Below are 15754 nucleotides of genomic sequence, written 5' to 3' on the forward strand. Positions count from 1 at the left end.
AAAGGAGAGGCTGATTAGGAACGCGCATGCCTAATTTATACGGTTCAAGATCTCGCATGCTTAATATGCGCGCGTACCATACTGCGCATGCCTATAGCCATTCAGAATATGGAAGGAGCGCGGCAAGGTCAGAAAAAGTAGGCTCTAGCACTACAAATTTATGTCTAAGTGATAATTATGGAAATTACGATCGCGTTCACGACATTCCGGCCAGCGAGAAGAAATGAAGAATGATACTCAGTAAACATATCTACACAATGAACTGAATGTAAAGAAAGGAATATGCAATGTAAATAGCTCCGAATACTGTCAGCCTTGAAATTCATGAATACAAATCTGTGCCGAAAATGATCTACGGTACCTAAACAACGCAATGGTGGGAGAGCTGTATCAAACTTGACTCAATGATACCGTTACTATACTGACTGACTGCATGATATATTGACACTAGTTACATCTTCAGATAAACTTACTGTTCATGCATCTGAATACTCATCTTGAAAGTTCACCTTCGGAAATAAGGCAATCTACTTTTAAACTACTTCAATAGTACATGTATGCTGCAGTATATGTAGCAAAGGAGGTTCGCATAAGCAGCATGTTCATAACAAAGATCAGAAGGCAATCGTGTTCATGCTGTGTATGTATATAACGTTACAGTGTATAAGTGTGTGTGTGTATGTGTGAGTTTGTGCATGGGTGTACAAGTGTTCAGACCATCATAGTATAGCTTACTATCCGGTGCACTCATTCTTGTTACTAAACTGCTCCGTCGCGTATAAGCTTACCTAGCTGTTCTTGAAACCGAGCTGCTGCGTGCCGCTTGGGCCGAGTCGTGCCGGTGGCGTCACTACTGGATGTACTCTCAGTCGCCGATACTGGTTCAGGTTCACTACTCACCTGTGCTGGTGTTGATGGACATTCCAGCGGGTAAAGATGACATAGCGACCGTCTGACTGTCCTACCAGTGGGGAGCTGAATGGTGGCGGATCTTGTCTCACCATCTGAAGGAAGATTCGTGCAGTTTCACAATGCGGCCGATTGGCCAACTAACTCGGGGCAGTGTTTCCTCGCGGATGATGACAACTGTGTCAACTGCTGGCTCGTCAGTGGCACGAATACGTCCTTGTCGTAGCTGGTAATCGCCACGCTCTCTCAGTGATGCTTGTACGCGTGGAGACGCTTTCCACCGCACATCAGAAACCGAAACGACAACTTGCTCGTCTTCTCAAGAACTCTCAACAACGAAGACACTGGCGCACGCAAAGCTACGTGGCACACAGCGCTCCAAAGAAGAAATGCGTAGAGATCACGTGCATGCATATGAGAAAAACAATGATGTCACGCTGCCATGACGATACACAAGCTGTACTGGCACGGAGTGGACAAAAATAATGGAAAATCAAGAAAAGTCAGAAAATAATACAAACAGTGAAATTCGAAAGTAGAAGTCAAAGGAAGTTCAAAGAACAAGGAAAACGAAGATCTGTGCTGATAGGAACTCAAAGCAATTTCAACCATGTCCTGTCAGAGAGTGTTAGCACCCACAGGGTGAAGGCAAGCCTTGTCAGAGCAGAACCTACACTAGGACGGACTAGAGCTGCAGAACGGACTTTCTGAAGGAATGCAAAGATAAGTAACAATTCAAATTCGAAATAATCAACTTAGAAACAACACCAGCTGTTTTGTAACCTGTAAACTGCTTGTAACAATCAGTGATGTACTAGTAATTAACTCCTAGTAAACGCTTTGACTGTGCTCTCGGAAGAACGAAGGATTAACAAAATATAGAATAAACACAGTAGATAAATAATTGTGACACTCGTAAATTCTACAATATCTGGAGTCTTCTGCACAGTACATGAAGAACACACAGATCGCACAGGGAATACACAAGAGAACAGAGCGCACACAGATCGCACAAAGATCGCACAGAAAACACACAGAACGCACACCACTGCATACTGTCTTCTGAACAATGCTAGATACTCGTCTTGCCATAATTGCCAGAAGCGATTCAGCTGCTGCTGACATACATTGAACTTCTGGAGAAGTAAATCACCAGAGGCTTTGACACAGAAATCTGGATCATTCGTATCTAACTGCTCACCCGGCAGTGTTAGAGTGTTGTTGAGGCACAAGAAGTGTGCTGGTGTGAGGATAAACCCATTGAAATCCTCACCCACATACGTGAGAGGTCTACTGTTGAGGATTCCCTCTACTTCTGTCAGCAGTGTGCAAAGTTCCTCGGCCTTTAGAATTCGTTTACCGAGGGATTTCCTGAGCATTAGCTTTACGGACTGGACGAGGCGTTCATACACCCCTCCCATCCATGGTGATAGTTGAACGATGAACCGCCATTCAATACCCATAGTGGCAAGTGTCGAGAATACATTCGCATTGGTATTAATGGATTTCCACAATTGCTCCATTGTGACGTCAGCCAATTTAAACTGTTTAGCATTATCAGACACGATTGTAGCCGGTGTACCGCGGCGAGCGACGAATCGCTTAAACGCCATTAGAAAGCTGTCAGTAGTCATATCTAGTACAAGCTCTAAGTGCAACGCCCGTGTTGCCAGACAAGTGAACAGTACCACCCAAACTTTCTTGTTTTCTCCATTGGCTTTAACAGTCAGGGGCCCAAAGTAATCAATGCCAGTCCTGACAAATGGTGCGCGGCGGGTTACCCGTTCTTTGGGGAGAGGTGCGAACTTGGGCATTGCAAAGGGGCCACCCTCAAACCGTTTGCATACCTTGCACTGATTAACTACATTCGTGACCTCTTTTCTACCTCGTGTCACCCAGAAACGTTTACGTAATTCCACAAGCGTGTGACTAGCGCCAGCGTGGAGAACTCTCTGGTGTACATCAGAAATGATCAATCTCGTCAGCGCACTCTTTCCGCAGAGGAGAATCGGGAATTTAGCATTTGATGGCAGTTCTGCATTCTTCATCCTGCCTCTGCACTTGATTAGGCCGTCTTCTTTATCAATAAAGAGACCCAACTTGAACATCAAGTCGCCCTTGGTTTTCTTGTTGTTCTTGATGGCTTCCAGTTCTGCTGAGTAATCAGTGGCTTGCGCATGTTTCAGCCAAAGCATTTCCGCGGTCTGAAGCTCGTCAACCGATAGGTATGGTGATGTTGGACGAGACTTTCTTGCTGACTTTATGAAACGCTGTACCCATGCTGTAACCCTGATCACTTTCGCGAAGGATGATGATTTCTCAATACGAATACCAGCCGGTGGGGGGTTGCTCGCCTGTTGCTCCGCAGGACCCTCCCCCGACAAAGCGGCGTGAACGACTTCTTCTTGACAAGGATCAGTATCCGGTGCCCATTGCATGTCCGCCAACCACTCGGGTCCTGTCCACCACAGATTACTTTTGAGGAGGGTTGCAGTCGTGGTGCCTCGTGAGAGTTGATCGGCAGGATTGCTTCTTGTGTTCACATAACAGAATTGCACGTCTTCATTGCGGCGAATTTCTGCGACTCTATGTGCTACGAACGTCGGCAGATCCTTGCCCTTCCCTTTCACCCATCCTAGCACACATTGAGAATCTGACCACAAGTACGTAGTGAGCTGAAGAGGGAGTTCTTTCCGTAAGAAGTTGATCATTCGAGCACCTAGCGTGGCTGCGAGTAACTCCAACCTTGGTATTGTTGTTTCCTTTAACGGTGCCACACGAGACTTGGCAAAGAGTAAGCGAACAGACACGTTCGTCGAGATAGTGCGTAGATACACCACGGCTCCGTAGCCTGCCTTTGATGCGTCACAGAAAACATGGAGCTCATACCTTGGTTCAACGTTGGAAGTGAAACTCGAAAGTCTTGGTATTCTGGTTTGGCTGGCTGCGGATAAGTCACGAGCTATCTCCTGCCACTCTGTAAGAATAGCTGCTGGCAAGACATCGTCCCAATTGCACTTCAGTTTCCAGATCTCCTGAAGTAGAACCTTCGCGCGGAATACGATTGGTGAATAGATTCCCAGTGGATCGTAGAACGATGATAACACGCTCAGCATGTGTCGCTTCGTCTGAACGTTTTTGAGTTCAGCTGGGTTTGGAGTGAGCCCTAGCTCATCCAAGTTTGTGTCCCACTCCATACCAAGGACCTTGACGAGTTGAGCGATTGCGCGATCGCTCTCGGGGATCTGCTGCTTGAGGGACTCGGAGTTTTTCGCCCACTCCCGTAGATTCATTGATGCATCAGCGAAGATGCCCTTGACTTCTCGATAGTACTCTACTGCGTCTTCTACGCTTTCCGCTCCGCCGAGGACATTGTCGACGTAAGTGTTATTCTCTACAGCCTGCGATTGCGTGTTCTCTGCAGAACTGATGTGGTGTCGTATGGTGGCACCAAGCAAGAACGGACTTGCGATTACGCCAAAGGGGATGCGGCAGAATCTGTAGATGACGATGTTGTCACCTCTGGGAGGCTTGCTGGGGTCTCGAACCCAAAGAAAGCGTGTGACATTGCGGTCACGGACATGTAAGCCGACTTGCAAGGATGCCTTCTCGATGTCGCTGCTCATTGCTATGGGATTCAAACGAAAGCGAAGGAGGATGCCGCAAAGGTCCGGCAGCAGCACTGGGCCTCTGTGGATGCACTCGTTAAGTGACTTGTTGCCTTCCTTCGTCTTGGCAGATGCGTCGTACACTACGCGTATCTTCGTCGTCGTGCTGCTCGGCTTGACTACACAGTGGTGTGGTATGTAGTGATGTACGCTGCTCTCTGTGTTGTTGTCAGTGTGACTGCCGTTGTTGTTGTCACTGCGTAGTTCGCTGCTAGAGTCGTTGACTTCTTCAATTACACCCATTTCCATTTGTCCCAGTATCGTTTCGTGATACTTCGTGAGTACTTCTGGTGTTTTTTCCATTCTGTGCATGAGAGATTTCAAGCTACCTTTGGCCAAATCAAAGTTCTCTGGTAGGCAAGTTTCTGGGTCTAATTTCCATGGCCATGACACTACATAACGACCATTAATGAACTCAACATTTGCATTGAAGTTGTCGTACGCTAGGGTGTCATCTGTGACTCCATTATCTTCATCTATGCCAATCTGCTCCAGCTTCCAGAATTTCTGTAGGTCGAAATCTGGATGTTGTACTTCGCTTTCAACAGACGTGCACATTGCATGGATATCTGGCATTGAATCATGTTGGTCTGCTTTACCCGTCGGGATGAAACCCAGTTTCGTGTCAAGCATTGCAATCCCATTTCCCAATTTCAAATGCTCCAGACCCACAAATTCAAAGTACTGGTCGCTCCCAATTAGTATGTCAATCGGAGCCTGGGTGCTTTCGGTGCCAAGGGACTCAGCTAGTGGCAATTTTGCAATGGCTGGATGTTTCGACAAATCTTTTGTTTGTTTGTTTATTTAGAGTCGAAGAACAAACAGGCAAATTTGCCTAATTACATGATATCGACTAAAAAGGAGAATAAATTATAAAAGGCCAATGAAGGTAATGACACTGAGTAGAGTGGGTAGTAAAGTATTACTTTGTTAAAGCCAGTTAGGCCAGTAAAGGAAATAATAGTACAGCGGGCAGTGGCATTACTGAAAAGCAGCATGTGCTGGGAGGGATCGCATGAATCGGTGGTACTGTGGGATTTTCCTGATGTCGGGCTGGAGCCTGTTCCACAGTGATACACATTGGAATGAGGCAGAATGTGTGCCAGCGGATGTCTTAGTGACTGGAAATTTAAGTGCTCGATTTCCCTGACTACGTGTAGCACGGCCGGCATTAAGAGGACTGAACATATCGGTAAGCAATGTGCTGCATTTACCCTGAAGGCAGCGCCAAGTGTAGCCAAGCAGCTTGTGGCAGTACATAACTTCTAGCGAGTGCAATCGCAATTGGCAATACAGCGGCGCAGATGGTGATGCAAATGGAGCGTTGTAAACACAGCGGACTGCGCGCTTGAGTAGCCGCTCTAGGCGCTCGAGCTGATGTGAGGTGAGGCCAGCAGAGAAACAGTTGCTAGCATACAGGAAGTCAGGAAGGATCAGGGACTTCAGGTATGTGATGCGGCACGGGAGGGGCATGCAGCGCCTGTTTCTAAACAGGACAGCTATTTTACAGGCAGCTCGCTTGGCGATCTGGTTGACCATTGTGGTCCACTTTAGATCTTGGTCCATGTGGACACCAAGATACTTTGCGGATTCTACTTGTGCCAGCTGAACTCCAGAGCACATAACGCTGACACGAGGATTCACAGAACGATGGGCAGGGATGAACAAAATCTGGGTTTTACTCTCGTTTAGTACCAGGTTCCTGCTGGCAAGCCATCTGGCCAGGTGTGTAACTGCAGAAGACATATTGCGTTCCAGCTGATGTTTGTCCCTGCTACTAATATAGAGCATGATGTCATCTGCGAACTGAACTGTCCGCACACCATACGGTTGCACTTCAGCTGCCACACCACGGACATAGAGGACAAACAGCAGAGGACCAAGTACGGAACCCTGGGGCACACCACTGCTGGGCTGGAATACCTTGCTGTGCTGGTTCCCAGTGACAACTCTTTGCTGCCGGTCACTTAAGTAGTCTGCCAGCCAATTCAGCGCACTTCCACCAACACCAATACTGAAGAGGTCGCGGATGAGGGTGCCATGTTGAACCTTGTCGAATGCCTTCGACATGTCAACAAAGGCGGCGCAAGTTGATAGTCCGGAGTCTTTGGCATTGGCAAAGGCCTCTGATGCCATCACAACAGCATCCTCTGTTGAGTGCTGTTTCCGGAATCCGAACTGGCAATCTGGGTAGAGGCTGTGGGTGGTCAAGAATTCAGTGAGTTGCGAATGTACGATGCGCTCAAGGATCTTTGAGATAATCGGCAACAGAGAAACAGGCCTGAAATTGGTGGCCTTAGTAGGGTCGCCGCTCTTGTACACAGGGGTGATATTTGCAAGTTTCATGGATAGTGGAAATCTCCCTTCGGAAAGTGACTTGTTGAAGATGAGAGTTACTGATGGAGCTAAGAGGTCAGAGCATGCTGCTAGTACAAGAGCAGGTACGCCATCACTGCCCGTGGACTTTGTCGTATCTACACTGCTGAGCAACTTGCGTACACATGCGATGGATACTGGCTTGAAACAGCAGAGATCAGTACTTGCATGCGGACCAGAGGGGATGGACAGCACCTTTGGGCGAGTCGCATCGGTGACGATGTCCGCAAACACTTGGCCGATTTCATCCGGGGGGCATTGAGGAGCAGTGTGGGTCCGTGTTCTGCCTGATACCTGGTTAATCACTCTCCATGTTTGTCTTGGCTGACCTTCCGCATTGGCAAACTGATCCTGATAGTAGCAGGCCTTGAGTCGTCGGTTAAGCTGGTTCACATCACGTCTGGTCTGGCGGAAAGCTTCATGGTCCACAGGGTTGCAGGTGCGTAGCCATTTGCGGTGGGCCCGGTTTCGACTAGATATTGTGGCCAGCAGGTTTGCATCCATCCAAGGAACATGTTTGCGTGTTTTGGTGCGGCGGGTCCTCAAAGGAGCATGTTTGTCTAGGATATCCAGGAACTTCTGCAGCCATCGAGTCCACATCTCATCACACGATCCATCCAAGGAGCACAAGTTTGCAGCCACGAGGTCATTGCGAAACATTTCCATGTTGATGCCTCGGAGGTGCCGAGTCTGCGGTTGAGCACTCTGGGGTGCACAGTCAGCAGTGGTTGCCAGGGTAGAGATGACAGCCGAATGGTCACTAAATGATACTGGGGAGACAATGGTTGGGGCTCTGCACAGCAACGTACTAAATACTAAGTCCAGGGTGGTTTGTGATCCCGTAATTCCGATTCTTGTGGCCTGACTCACACTTTGTGACAGTCCGAGGGTATTCGCGATGTCAGATAGATAGGAGAGTTGACCACTCTGGCAGCTATAGTCAACATTGAAGTCACCACAGATTATGACATCCTTTGGCTCCCTCATCGCACGAGTGAACGTCGCTTCCAGGGCCTGCCAGTAAGACACTCGCATATGAGGTGGCCGATACAGACAGGCAATGAGACAAGGCTTCGGCTGGGCCTTCACCTCTACCCAGCAGCACTCAATATCCTGTGTGGCAAGATCTGGCCGGGGGTGGCATTTCAGTCCGACATCAGTGTATATACACACACCACCACCCAAGTTCCCGCAACGGTCTAGGCGATGTAGGGTGTAACCTGGTATGGACATTTCTGCTGTTGTAATTGTACCATCGAGCCAAGTTTCTGAGACAGCTATTACATTGGGCACACAAGTAGAGGCCAGTTGCATTAGATCCTGCAGCTTCTGGCGGAGGCTGCAGATGTTCAGGGACAGTACTTTCAACGTGGAATGTGGACTAGTCATGATCTAATAGATTGTTGGTGGTCTTTTCGCATCTCTTTAGCTGGCATGATAGTTGCATCAAACCTGGTCTCGGTCACAACAGCGATGTCTACATTGTGGTGTGTGACAGTGTGGACAAATTCTCCAAATTTGTTTGCTAAGCTAAAAGCATTAGTCACCAGGAGGCGCAGTGACTGGGTCGAGGAGGTAGGTGGTGCTGTGGGTGTTACATTATAGTTATAGTTCTGCATTTTTTTTTTTTTTTTTCAAGTCACGATTAGGCTCTGGCAAGCGGACTAAATCGTGAGCCTGGAGCTAGATTTGTTGGTTTCCGGGAATCCTTCTTCTTCCCCCCAGTTGCCAACTCTGGTGAGGACTCAGTGCTGGCATTCCTACCTCGTCGTTCAGGCGTGAACCAAGTGTGGATCGCTTCGGTGTTGATGTTTGATGCCACTTCTGATAGGAGTCGCTCTGTCCGTTCTAGATCTCGCTCTGCAATGTCTACTTCGACGTCCGCGAGGGGAGTTCTGGGGTGTGCTGTCATGCTTGACAGCGATCCCTGTGCGGACGACATGTCTGGCTCAGTTAAGTCAGTATCTGTCAGGTTGTTCAGGGCTGAAGTAACCTCAGTAGTCCCCTCATCGACTTTCGTAGTTTTCAAATTCAAATCCGTTTCGAGCACTTCAGTGCTGACTGCGGGTTCTCCAACATTTGACCCCACAGGAGTTGCACTCGTACTACATCCAGTACTCGAGAGAGTACTCGGGCTGGTGCTGGGCCTTCTGCTGGAGCGTGCCGAGTCTGGCGACTCGTTTTGGACTCCGGTCTGTACGGTAAGTTCACCAGGTTGCCCTCCGACAGTTGCAGTTGCGCTTGTTCTGGTGTGCGCGGTTCGCTTGGCGTATGTCGTTCCTGTGGCGAGTTTGCAATCTGCAGCGATGTGTCCCGGTTGTGAGCATTTACGACAGGTTGCAGGCTGGCCTTCGTAGCGTACACGAAACAAGTTGTTCGTAGATGTTTTCACATACGACGGAATCTGCATGTTGGGGCGAAGAGAGAATGTGGCGAAGCGGATACCAGTGGCAATGGCGAGCCCTGACTTCGTCTTGACAAATCCATGGCGAAGAGGCCCAACGGCCGATCCAAAGACACCCAGGCTTTCGATAATAACGTCGTCCTGGACCCAGATAGGCACATCGTGAATTTGGATTTCCACGGAATCAGGCACCAGTTGAGTGACGCGCACTTCCACTGACATGAGATGGAAACCGTTTCGGCAAAGTCGTGTCAGAGTGTCTCGGGAATGAAACGTGGCCTTGCAGCTCAAGTTACTGGTCAGCTGCACGGATATCAGGTCGGAGTAGCCATGTTCAATCAGGGCCTCAGCAACTTCGAGGGTTTTCGTGTGCAGTGGAACGTGGAAAGTCCCCGTGTTCCTCTTTAGAACTTTCGGAGAGACCGAATTCCAACTGCGATTTTCGCCGGACGTGGGCATTTGGAACGCTCTAACTATCTACTACCTAATTTTAAACTATCCAGCCCCTACCCTGCTCCAGACCGGCCTGCTGCCGGCTGGCTCCTACAAAACCTGCGAAAAACTACGGAGCTCAAAAAAAGCTAACTGCACTATACACAGGTTTTGAACGGAGCCATATTCATTGGACAAGAGATGTGGTCAGTGATATTTGCAGATATCGGTTGGAAGGATCCATCACGTAATTTGACTTGTAACTCTACCCTAGGGTAAGTGTGAGTAGTTCTGGTCTTGGAACCAAACCCGGCTACTGCCAAAACATCTTGACCAACTGGTTTACTGTGTAGTGAGGTAGTGACATTTCTGTGCACAAATGAACGGGACGACCCAGTGTCGAACAAGATGCGTGCGCTGCAAGTGTGGTCACCATTCTGGATTTCTGCCATTGCTGTTTGCATTAGTACCACATTGCTCTGGGAGTAAACTTCATTTGTTGCATGTACGTCAGCTACAGGCGGCACTAGCTCTGCATTGCAAGATTGAACATTGGTTGGCTTTGCACTTTTGAATTCTCGTGCCTTTGGATCTAGCCTGGATTGTGGATCAAATTTCTTCATGCATAATGACCGGTGATGCCCACGTTTCCCACAATGGTAGCATGTACGTGCACCAGCTCTGCAATCTGCTGCACTATGTCCTTTCCTCAGACATACGAAACATTCATTTGTGATTTTCTCTTTCCGTTTCTCATACGTTGGATATGTTGGGCATTCATCCGTGTAGTGTGACCCTCCACAATACCAACATTTCGGGCCTTTGTGCGTGGTCTGATTCATTAGTAAGGAACTGGTGGCCATACCCTCTTGGTTTGTTTCCCTGTGTACCCGCCCATTAGAAGGTGTGAAGTGTACAGAGGCCATGTGATCACTTGCTTCAAGGATATCAATTAATGCACCCAAGACCGTAAGTAGTTTGCCCACAGACCAATTGTCACTGGTTTTTCTTTTCTCCATATCAATGATTATCGCTTTTGGCAGTTTTGACATCAGTAGCGGTATGATTATCTCTTGCTGGATGTCTGAACCAGCTGATTTCAGACACAGCAAGTGCGCCTCTGCTTCATTTTTGAACTTTCGCAACGCTACTGGTGTGTTCACTGGTGGCTTAATGGCAACAAGCTTGTGATACGTCATGTTGGCAATTACTTGTGGCTTTCCAAATCGCTCTTTTAGGAGCCCTAATGCTGCTGCATAATTCTTGCCCGTTAAGGTAATGTCCGTTATGGTATCTAGTGCTGCATCGCTCAGGTGATTTCTCAAGTACACTAATTTTTCCACATTGGACAGCTTGGTATTATTGTGAATAGTGGATTCAAACATGTCAATGAATTCTGGGTACTGCAACACATTGCCATTGAACACAGGTATTTTTAGGACAGGAAGCTTCGTTGAACTTGATACTGTGACTGGAGTGCCATTGGCGGCACCTTGTTCTGAGACAAACTGGTTTAATAGCTTCGTTGTTTCTGCCTGTGTTTTCGTATTGGTTTCCATGACCTTCGTCAGATCTATGATCTCCACTGGGGATGCTGTTTTCGACTGTGCTGACTTCCCTCGTAACTGTGCCAATAGATCATTGCATTCCGTAATTAATTCCACAACCACATCGACATACTGCTCATCGTGTTTCTTTTTCTCTTTATCACCCTTTTTTGTAGCCTCAAAGTCGTATACCACATTAGCAAACAGGTCGAACAATCCCTCGCCTTTCTTTATCGTAGAAGCAAATACAGTAATCAGACTACTTATCTCGTCTGGAGTTGGAGTGCCAGACAGCAATGTGTTGGCCTCAGCGGAGCGCTGCTTCAAGAACTTCACGTGGGCCTGCAGCACCTTCCGTTTCGTCTTCGCCTGGGCGTTGACGGAGTCTGGTTCTGCCATATCTGCTCTCGGTCTCACACCATATCCGGCATCAGTATTGGTTTCGGCACCAAAAATGTCGCCGTGCGACTACCCTGATCTAACAATACTCATGCCAGTTGCACTACAAACAATCCACTCATGACATCTTGCTCTAAAGGGCGAGCTGCCTGCAAACTTGGATTCACACAAGAGCCATAAGAACACGAGGTCAATCTTGGTGAGCGACTACCCTGATCTAACAATACTCATGCCAGTTGCACTACAAACAATCCACTCATGACATCTTGCTCTAAAAGGCGAGCTGCCTGCAAACTTGGATTCACACAAGAGCCATAAGAACACGAGGTCAATCTTGGTGATCATAAAAAAGGAGAGGCTGATTAGGAACGCGCATGCCTAATTTATACGGGTCAAGATCGCGCATGCTTAATATGCGCGCGTACCATACTGCGCATGCCTATAGCTATTCAGAATATGGAAGGAGCGCGGCAAGGTCAGAAAACGTAGGCTCTAGCACTACAAATTTATGTCTAAGTGATAATTATGGAAATTACGATCGCGTTCGCGACAGCACTGAAGTTGTATTCGTAGGTTGACACTTCGTTCAGTGCCTTCTCGCCTTTGGTTATGTAATCTTGTTACCTTTTTTGCGTTTCCTCTAGTGGTTTTATTGCACTTGTATCTTGATGTTATTTCTAACACCTTTCTATTTACAGTACTTAACTTCAGTTTCTTTGGTTGTATCCTTAGTTCCGTTTTTCCCACTGATGATAGGAACGAGAAAATCGATTCTGGGTTTTCAATAATATTTTTGTTATAAAATACACAGTAATACATGTCAAACAAGTAAGGTAGTTGCGTGATGTCTGCGGCCTTCATCCCATTCGTAAGCTTTTTAACTATTATTATTATTATTATTAAGCTTCCGTGGAGATAAAAATGTAATCAACGCAATAAATAGAGTAAGCTGCGCACTCAGTACAAACACCATAAGCAAAACTTGTTTTCATGTAAATAAAGAAGCTTGTTCCTAAACGTTTTCGTCGTCATCTCATCACGTTTAGGAACAAGCTTCTTTATTTACATGAAAACAAGTTTTGCTTATGGTGTTTGTACTGAGTGCGAAGCTTACTCTATTTATTGCGTTGATTATTGTTATTATTATTATTATTTGAAACTCGGATGTTGAGCCATAAATAAATGTGGAAAGGAAAAGGACATATGGATACGAGTTAAGAGTAACTCTCCATCACTGTAACTGGATACTTTATACAGCCAGAAAGTGCAATAACTAGGCACAAAACTGACAAGAGTACTGAGACCTAGCTTCAACACATCTCCGTAGCGCTAACCGACAGCCTTCCAACTTGGAAGGTTCAAGGTTATGGAAATACCAAAGAGGGGAAGGCAAGCGCAACGAAAACGAGTAAAAGCTATAGTCCCATCATCATCATCCTATTCATAGCTATGTTTTATTATTATTATTATTATTAATTAGTGGTTGCGACTTCGGCGATGATTTGTAAGAAAGGGTTTGCTTCCCACACCGGAGCTCGCGCTATTCCGCCGACTTTACTTGACACTTGACTGACTCACGACTGCCATCCAGAGCACATGAGAAGTCCATCGAACCTTCGACTCGGCAAACCTGCAAGAAAGCACCTATCCCTGCTCAATACACAGTGTTTCGGGGAATTCACCCTTCATCAGTTGAGCTTAAGTAGGCTGAGGAAGATTGTGCCTGAAGAGCACCACTTATATAGTGCTCTCCAGGCACAAACATCACCAGGGATACAAACTTACAGAGACGCTCCGTTTCCAGCGCGACAAACACCTCGTGAACACCAGATAGCAGCATGAGTCAGTGTCGCTTGCGACTAGTTTGTTTGGAGGTGACAGCGTTGCGAATGACCGAGGGTCCTCGACGTCTGTCTCACCGTCCAGGAGCGACACTGACTCACGCTGCTATCTGGTGTTCACGAGGTGTTTGTCGCGCTGGAAACGGAGCGTCTCTGTAAGTTTGTATCCCTGGTGATGTTTGTGCCTGGAGAGCACTATATAAGTGGTGCTCTTCAGGCACAATCTTCCTCAGCCTACTCAAGCTTAACTGATGGGGGGTGAATTCCCCGAAACACTGTGTATTGAGCAGGGAGTGGTGCTTTCTTGCAGGTTTGCCGAGTCGAAGGTTCGATGGACTTCTCGTGTGCTCTGGATGGCAGTCGTGAGTCAGTCAAGTGTCAAGTAAAGTCGGCGGAATAGCGCGAGCTCCGGTGTGGGGAGCAAACCCTTTCTTACAAATCATCGCCGAAGTCGCAACCACTAATTCGTACTGTTGCGCCCAGCGCAGGCTTGCGACTAGTTGGTTTGGAGGTGACAGCGTTACGAATGACCGAGGGTCCTCGACGTCTGTCTCACCGTCCAGGAGCGACACTGACTCACGCTGCTATCTGGTGTTCACGAGGTGTTTGTCGCGCTGGAAACGGAGCGTCTCTGTAAGTTTGTATCCCTGGTGATGTTTGTGCCTGGAGAGCACTATATAAGTGGTGCTCTTCAGGCACAATCTTCCTCAGCCTACTCAAGCTCAACTGATGAAGGGTGAATTCCCCGAAACACTGTGTATTGAGCAGGGAGTGGTGCTTTCTTGCAGGTTTGCCGAGTCGAAGGTTCGATGGACTTCTCGTGTGCTCTGGATGGCAGTCGTGAGTCAGTCAAGTGTCAAGTAAAGTCGGCGGAATAGCGCGAGCTCCGGTGTGGGGAGCAAACCCTTTCTTACAAATCATCGCCGAAGTCGCAACCACTAATTCGTACTGTTGCGCCCAGCGCAGGCTTGCGACTAGTTGGTTTGGAGGTGACAGCGTTACGAATGACCGAGGGTCCTCGACGTCTGTCTCACCGTCCAGGAGCGACACTGACTCACGCTGCTATCTGGTGTTCACGAGGTGTTTGTCGCGCTGGAAACGGAGCGTCTCTGTAAGTTTGTATCCCTGGTGATGTTTGTGCCTGGAGAGCACTATATAAGTGGTGCTCTTCAGGCACAATCTTCCTCAGCCTACTCAAGCTCAACTGATGAAGGGTGAATTCCCCGAAACACTGTGTATTGAGCAGGGAGTGGTGCTTTCTTGCAGGTTTGCCGAGTCGAAGGTTCGATGGACTTCTCATGTGCTCTGGATGGCAGTCGTGAGTCAGTCAAGTGTCAAGTAAAGTCGGCGGAATAGCGCGAGCTCCGATGTGGGGAGCAAACCCTTTATTATTATTATTATTTTATTTTTTTACAAGAAGTCGGAGGCGGATAATACTTTAACAAGGAAGGTACGTGTTGGGTCGTAAGTATCCACGCAAACACACATCCAGTCAAAAATAAGGCACTTGTCAAAGTATCCGAACGTTTTCGGTCCCTTCTCATCAAGGATTATACAGGGAGTGGCTCAAGTTGGAAAGACTAAAACTTTTATAGCGTAAAGATATGAGATAACAACACTCGTGACAAGGTGGAAAATTATCAAGTTCAGCACGACACAAAACTCGAAGGAAATAATAATAGTGACAAGAACATAGTGAGCAAATTAAGTTACATTGTTAACACCTCGACGAGGAGTAACACCAAACAATTGTAGCGACAACACATTTTCTTTCTGTACGCAAAGTTCAGGATCTAACTTACGGATATACAAAGCTTCTAACACAGCCAGGTGCAACGCACATCTACCACGTGACAATATTGAGAACACATTATCACTGTACAACTCACGACAATTGGTACGGGCTGACAGATGTTGCTTGATTGACGAAGTGCGATAGTGATAATGTGTTCTCAATCGTCAGGCGAAATTACTGGTCAGTCGGCGTCACGCATTTTTCACAAAAATTTGCGTTTCACCTGCTGGGAGAGTATGCGTGTACTCGAGTCTCATCCTGAGCACGTTTTTTTCTTCTTTTTTCAGCTCCAGTATAGCTGTATTTTTCATTGCAAAGCCGTCCTCGATTGTTGTGTTCGTTGTTCAAACGAAGTGGACATTCAATCATGAAGGCAGAGCACA

The 15754-nt window shown here is 47.4% G+C and overlaps 1 protein-coding gene across 1 annotated transcript in view; it reads right to left on the reverse strand.

Moving 5' to 3' along the window:
* The window catches only part of LOC135821878 (leucine-rich repeat-containing protein 4B-like), a 105688-nt gene that overhangs the window by 37855 nt on the left and 52079 nt on the right, over nucleotides 1-15754 (reverse strand). The window lies entirely within an intron of this gene.

The sequence above is a fragment of the Sycon ciliatum genome, chromosome 7 (assembly GCF_964019385.1).
Source record: "Sycon ciliatum chromosome 7, ocSycCili1.1, whole genome shotgun sequence".
NCBI lineage: Eukaryota > Metazoa > Porifera > Calcarea > Leucosolenida > Sycettidae > Sycon > Sycon ciliatum.